Here is a 7,696-nt window from a genome sequence, read left to right on the forward strand (position 1 = left end):
CCCTTCCTAGAAGTTCTAAGTGCAAGGCCAGGGCCCGGTCCCCGAGGTTGTGTGGATACTAATGGTCCTGCAGCAGACACCGGAGGAATAGAAGTAGTGACCACTTTATTCCCACACCAGACTTGGGGGCACAACAGCAACTGGATAGTGAGCCGGGACTTAGTAGCAAGGAGTCCCCGAAGCAGGCTACAGCTGTCTGCCGTACAAGTAGAGTTCATAAGAACATCGGACAGGAGGAACTCCAGTGTAACTCAGTACTAGGAGTATTTCATTTAAAGGCGCTATAAGAGGAGACGTTCAGAAAGGCACATGTTGGCGGAATGTTGTAAAGGAGTATTCCATCTGGCCTGGAGGTTAACTGAGTCCCTGACACGAAGGACATGGCATGGAGGCAGGCACCTGTTTGTACAACAGACTGTGGGTAAAGCTTTGGAACTACATGCACCTGGTGTCCTCCACTTATTCGCTGCGCCAACCTGCCCAGCACTGCTACCCCCTCTGCGCCTGACACTATACCATCTACGTGTCACTTCACCTACACTGCTGTTGTGAGTTCATTTTCCCCTTCATTACAGAGGCCCGAGGAACTCCCTCTTCTGGTAAAGAAAGGTAGTGAGCCTGATTATCAAACACCTGAGGCTGATGATGATGACTGGCTGAGTGGAGTTACTGACTGGATATAAGGCTGCCGACGCCCTTCTGCCCTGCGGGTGATTTCTCTGTGGGATCCTTGGAGACCAGTCTGAATTCCTGCTCCTCTAAAGCTAAGTTTGCTGCTCGGCCTTTTGCTTTGGTGCTTTGACTTTGTTTTGCTTTGTTTTTCTGGATTTCTGCCATTCCCTGCTGGGGTGTGCTGAAATCATTTAGCTCTGTCTTCTGAAAATACCTGAGTGCTGATTTAGTTTTTGAAGCCTAGCTGCTTCATGGCCTTTTTCATATCAGCTTGTTGGCTTATGTCTTTGATAGGGTTTTGGCAGATTGCAGACAGCAGCCTTCCTGTCCTTTCCTATCTAGGTAGTTTTGGGCCCCGTCTTTGCTCAGTCTATCTTTCTGTCTGTGTTAGTATTTTCATCTTGCTTCACCGTCATTATATGTTGGGGGCTGCCTATTGCTTTGGGGTCTGCTCTGGGGCAGTTTAGATTTCCCCTTTCTTTCTTTAGGCCTATGTAATTCTCCGGCTGTGATTGAGGGGTCTAGGGCATCGTAGGAAGGAACCCCCCACGGCTACTGCTATTTGTGTTGATAGGTTCAGGGGTCTGCAATCTGATAGTTGCCAACTTCTCTGGTTTTCTGGACTTAGCTTGTATTTCTGCTTTTGCCTCCTACGGTGACTAATTCATAACAGAATCACCCGCCATACCGCAGATCCTAGGGTACTCAATAGCAGGAAAGAATTGTAAAAAAAAAAAAAAAAAAAGTGTGTATATTTTTTCCTCTATATCTCTGAGGCCGTAGGGGGAATTTTTTTTCTCTCAATGGAGATAAAGCAATTGTCTGATCGTGTGGAGCAGCTCGCTGCGGAAGTGCGGGGAATTTCCGCCTACCTTGCTCATTCACATGCTGCTGAACCAAAGATTCCTACACCTGATGTATTTTTTGGGGATCGGTCTAAATTTTTGAATTTCAAAAATAATTGTAAATTATTTTTTGCCTTGAAGCCTAACTCGTCAGGGAGCTCCACACAGCAGGTTAAAATTGTCATCTCTTTGCTGCGTGGCGATCCCCAGGATTGGGCGTTTTCTTTGAAACCAGATGATCCTATTCTGACTAATGTGAACGCATTCTTTCAAGCTTTGGGGTTGTTGTATGACGAACCTAATGCCATTGATCAGGCTGAAAAGACCCTGCTGGCATTGAGCCAGGGTCGTGATTCTGCAGAATTGTACTGTCAAAAATTCCGAAAGTGGGCAGTACTTACTGCCTGGAATGATAATGCCTTGGCTGCTCTCTTTCGGAAGGGGTTGTCAGAAGCCGTAAAAGATACTATGGTGGGATTTCCTGTTCCCTCTGGTCTTGACGATTCTATGTCATTAGCCATTCAGGTTGATTGGCGTTTGCGCGAACGCAAAGCTGCACGAGAGGTGTTGCCACCTGTTGAACAAATGTCTGAACCTATGCAATGTGATAGAGTTTTTTCTAGAGAGCAGCGTCAGGAGTTCAGAAGGCGTAATAAGTTGTGTTTTTTCTGTGGCGATGCCTCGCATATTATTTCTGTCTGTCCTAAACGAGAGAAACGCTTTGCAGACACGTTTTCTGTTGGGGGTGTTCAACCTAAGTCTCTTCTGGCTATTACTCTGATCTGCTCCCTGTCCACATTTTCCGCCAAGTCTTTTGTGTATTCGGGAGCAGCCCTAAACCTAATGGACTTGGATTTTGCTAAACGTTGTGGATTTCCGATGACACCTCTGCAGACGCCTATCCCTTTGAGGGGGATTGATGCTACTCCTTTGGCTAAAAATAAACCCCAGTTTTGGACCCAGGTGGTCGCCCCAGACCATCAAGAAAATTGCAGATTTTTGGTGTTGCATAATCTGCATGATACTATTGTTCTGGGGTTTCCCTGGTTACAGATTCATAATCCAGTTTTGGATTGGAAATCTGTGTCTGTGGTGAGTTGGGGTTGTCGGTGTACCTTTAGTGAGGCTCCGGTGTTTTCCACCTCTCCTCAGTCGCATGATGTTCCTGATTATTTGGCGGACTTTTATGATGTATTTGGTGAGAATGAGTCTGCGTCTCTGCCTCCTCATAGGAGTTATGACTGTGCAATTGAACTGAGCCCGGGGTGTAAATTTCCCAAGGGTCGGCTCTTCAATTTATCTGTACCTGAGCACGAGGCTATGCGATCCTATATTAAGGAGGCGTTGGAGAAGGGTCATATTAGACCATCCTCGTCACCCTTAGGTGCCGGTTTTTTTTTTGTAGCCAAAAAGGATGGATCATTAAGACCTTGTATTGATTATCGTGCCCTCAACAAAATTACTGTTAAATATCAGTATCCGTTACCCCTGATTTCTGATCTATTCTCCAGAGTTAAAGGTGCTTGCTGGTTTACCAAGCTTGACTTCAGGGGGGCGTATAATCTTATTCGCATTAAGCATGGGGATGAATGGAAGCCGGCGTTTAATACTCCGGAGGGACATTTTGAGCACCTAGTGATGCCTTTTGGGCTCACTAATGCCCCTTCTGTCTTCCAGTGCTTCATGAACGATATTTTTCGAGATTTTGTCGATACATTTTTGATTATCTATCTGGATGATATTTTGATCTTCTCCAAGGATTGGGATTCTCATGTGGAACATATTCGGACTGTGTTCCGGATCTTGAGGGAGAATTCCCTGTATGTCAAAGGATCTAAATGCCTTTTTGGTGTACAGAGGATTTCTTTTTTGGGATTTATTTTGTCCCCGTCAACTATTGAAATGGACCTGGCCAAGGTACAGGCCATTCACGATTGGGTTCAGCCCACTTCTTTGAAGGCCCTCCAGAAGTTTTTGGGTTTTGCTAATTTTATCAGAAATTTATAGCAAAATTTTCTAGTATTGCCAAGCCATTGACTGATTTGACTAAGAAGGGTGCTGATGTGTTAAATTGGTCTCCGGAGGCTGTTTCTTCCTTTCGGGAGCTGAAGCGAAGATTCACCTCCGCCCCGGTTTTGCGGCAACCTGATGTCTCACTTCCATTCCAGGTAGAGGTGGATGCTTCTGAGATTGATGCAGGAGCTGTTTTGTCCCAAAAGGATCCTGTAACATCTAAAATGAATCCCTGTGCTTTCTTTTCCCGAAAGTTCTCTCCATCTGAACGTAACTATGATGTGGGGAATAGGGAACTGTTGGCCATGAAATGGGCATTTGAGGAGTGGAGACATTGGTTGGAGGGAGCTAAGCATCAAGTCGTGGTCCTCACTGACCACAAGAATTTGATTTACCTAGAGTCGGCTAAGCGCTTGAACCCTAGACAGGCTAGGTGGGCCTTGTTTTTTACACGTTTTGATTTTGTGGTTTCTTTTCTTCCTGGAACAAAGAATGTCAAGGCAGACGCCCTCTCTAGGAGCTTCTTTGCTGATTCTCCTGTGGTGACCAAGCTTGCTACCATCTTAGGCGAAGGGGTAGTTCTTTCTGCCATCTCGCCCGATTTGAGACGAGCTCTGGAAGAGTTCCAGGAGGACAAACCTGAGCGTTGTTCCAGTGGAAAGTTGTATGTTCCTGACCAGTGGAGATAGAGAGTGATGTCTGAAGTTCATTGCTCTGCTTTGGCTGGTCATCCAGGTATTTTTGGTACTAGAGATCTGGTGAGTCGTTTTTTTTGGTGGCCCTCCTTGTCTCGTGATGTCAGGAATTTTGTGCAGTCCTGTGGGACGTGCTCCCGGTCTAAATCGTGTTCTCGCTCTAGTGGGTTGTTGATGCCTTTGCCTGTCCCCAAGAGGCCATGGACTCATATTTCAATGGATTTCATCTCTGATATGCCTGTCTCTCAGCGGATGACTGTTATTTGGGTGATTTTTGATAGGTTCTCTAAGATGGTTCATCTTGTACCACTCCCTAAGTTGCCGTCTTCCTCTGAGTTGGTGCCCCTGTTTTTACAACAGGTGGTTCGTTTGCACGGGATTCCTGAGAACATTGCATCTGACAGAGGAGTCCAGTTTGTGTCTAGATTTTGGAGAACTTTCTGTTCCAGGCTGGGAATTCAGTTGTCCTTCTCCTCTGCTTTTCACCCTCAGACCAATGGGCAGACAGAGAGAACAAACCAGACCTTGGAGTCATATTTGAGATGTTTTATTTCTGCTGATCAGGATGATTGGGTTTCATTTTTGCCCTTGGCCGAATTTGTTTAAATAATAGAGCTAGTTCTGCCACTTTGATGTCACCTTTTTTTTGTAACTTTGGGTTTCATCCTCGATTTTCTTCAGGGCAGGTGGAGCCCTCTGCCTGCCCAGGTGTTGACACTGTGGTGGAGAGAATGCACCAGATCTGGGACCAAGTGGTGGATAAGTTATCTCTCTCCCAGGAAAAGGCCCAGCGGTTTTCCAACCGACATAGGACCATTGGTCCCCAGTTTAAGGTTGGTGATATGGTGTGGTTATCATCAAAAAATATTGCTATGAAGGTGGCTTCTCCTAAGTTTAAGCCTAGATTTATTGGACCTTACAAGATTGTGGAGATTATTAATCCGGTCTCTTTTCGTTTGGCTCTTCCTGTCACATTTAAAATCAATAATATGTTCCATAAATCTTTGTTGAAGAGGTTTGTTGAACCTGTTGTTCCGGGGGTGGCACCTCCAGACCCTGTATTGGTTGAAGGTAACATGGAATATGAGGTATAGAAAGTACTGGATTCCCGTCTGGCTAGACGGAGACTCCAGTATTTGGTTAAGTGGAAGGGTTATGGTCAGGAGGATAATTCCTGGGTCTCTGCCTCTGATATTCATGCCAAAAGATTGGTGCGTGCCTTTCATCGGGCTCACCCTGATCGCCCTGGTGGCGTAGTTGAGGGTTTGGTGACCCCTCCTCAAGGGGGAGGTACTGTTGTGAGTTCATTTTCCCCTTCATTACTGAAGCCCGAGGAACTCCCTCTTCTGGTAAAGAAAGGTAGTGAGTCTGATTATCAAACACCTGAGGCTGATGATGATGACTGGCTGAGTGGAGTTACTGACTGGATATAAGGCTGCCGACGCCCTTCTGCCCTGCGGGTGATTTCTCTGTGGGATCCTTGGAGACCAGTCTGAATTCCTGCTCCTCTAAAGCTAAGTTTGCTGCTCGGCCTTTTGCTTTGGTGCTTTGACTTTGTTTTGCTTTGTTTTTCTGGATTTCTGCCATTCCCTGCTGGGGTGTGCTGAATTCATTTAGCTCTGTCTTCTGAAAATACCTGAGTGCTGATTTAGTTTTTGAAGCCTAGCTGCTTCAGGGCCTTTTTCATATCAGCTTGTTGGCTTATGTCTTTGATAGGGTTTTGGCAGATTGCAGACAGCAGCCTTCCTGTCCTTTCCTATCTAGGTAGTTTTGGGCCCCGTCTTTGCTCAGTCTATCTTTCTGTCTGTGTTAGTATTTTCATCCTGGTTCACCGTCATTATATGTTGGGGGCTGCCTATTGCTTTGGGGTCTGCTCTGGGGCAGTTTAGATTTCCCCTTTCTTTCTTTAGGCCTATGTAATTCTCCGGCTGTGATCGAGGGGTCTAGGGCATCGTAGGAACCCCCCACGGCTACTGCTAGTTGTGTTGATAGGTTCAGGGGTCTGCAATCTGATAGTTGCCAACTTCTCTGGTTTTCTGGACTTAGCTTGTATTTCTGCTTTTGCCTCCTACGGTGACTCATTCATAACACACTGCCCTGGGACTACAGCCCTGCCTGTGGAGGGCTATAACATCATTGCTGCACCACACCATCTGTCCCAGAGGATCTGTCTGCAGCGTCGTCTTACATCTCCATTGCCGAACACCACAGGTGGCGTCACGAATCACTTATAAACTTTCACCACCACAAGCACACTGAAACAACTCCCCTTTTACAATGGTCGCCCAGGGCCACGAGCAGGGTCCCAGCTGCCGTGACATCTCCCATTGAAGCTCATCGGGCCCGGTACCGAGTACCCCCACAGCCCTGGGAGGGCGACCCACTCTCATAGTTTCATAAGTAGTTCTAAGGTTGACACAAGTCCATTGAGTTCATCCTATAACCTTGGGTAATTGTTGTTTGGATTTGATTACTCTTTTCTGAGAGCTGTGTGTAGGGCTGGTTGTTATTTAAACCCTGGGCCTCTAACTTCCTCTGCTCGACAAAACGTTCTGCTTACCTGATCGATAGCCCTAGTTCTTGCTCCTGTTGTGTCACCTGATTTAATCCGTTTTATGATCTCGGCTTTCATTTTGACCACCTGCTTACATTCTTATTATGTCCTTGATCTGACCTTTTAGTGCTTGATGATTTCTCACTGAAGAGAATTCAATGGAAAGGAGGACTCCACTCAGTGCAGATATGGTAGGAATGCCCAGGCCCCGCAGCCTCGTAGCACGGGGACATCCCCTCCTATTAGCCTGGGGCCCACAGCATTGCCCCACTCCTGCTGCCACCTGCATCCTGAAGCAGCGATCCTGCCTCCTGTGACCTCTCCCAGTAAGCTACCTTCCAATTATAAGAAGCACCCTCATTGTCCTTCCAAATTTGGGGGAAGAAAAGTGCGTCTTATAATCTGAAAAATATGGTATGTTTTTGACATGCACTCCATGATTTTATTTGCCTTGGCAGCAGCTGCCTTGCACTGTTCACTAAAGCCGAGTTTGATGTCCACCCATACGCCCAAGTCTTTTACAGTGAAAATGTTACCGAGTGTTCTACAATTTAGTACATAATTAAATAAGCACACGACTTAAGGGGGTTTTACACTAAGCAATATCGCTAGCAATATCGCTAAAACGTCACTGGTTTTGTGACGTTATAGCGATATTGCTAGCGATATCGCTATGTGTGATACTTACCTCCGACCGGCTCCCCAGCTGTCCGTCGCTGATCGCGCGAGAATGTCCGGCTCCATTTCTCGTCGGGCGCTTCCTGCTGAGACTTCCTGCTGTGACGTCCAGCGACGCGTGGAGGCGGGCCGGAGGACGCAGGATCGCTGTGTGTGAATGGTAAGTATCGTGCGCTGCGTCGCTGCTGCATCCTGTGAGATCTTTCTGTATGAAAGCTCACTAGCGATCATTTAGCGAT

Source organism: Dendrobates tinctorius, unplaced genomic scaffold, assembly GCF_039654945.1.
Source record: "Dendrobates tinctorius isolate UK_male_01 unplaced genomic scaffold, ASM3965494v1 ptg000004l, whole genome shotgun sequence".
In the NCBI taxonomy this organism is placed as follows: Eukaryota; Metazoa; Chordata; class Amphibia; order Anura; family Dendrobatidae; genus Dendrobates; species Dendrobates tinctorius.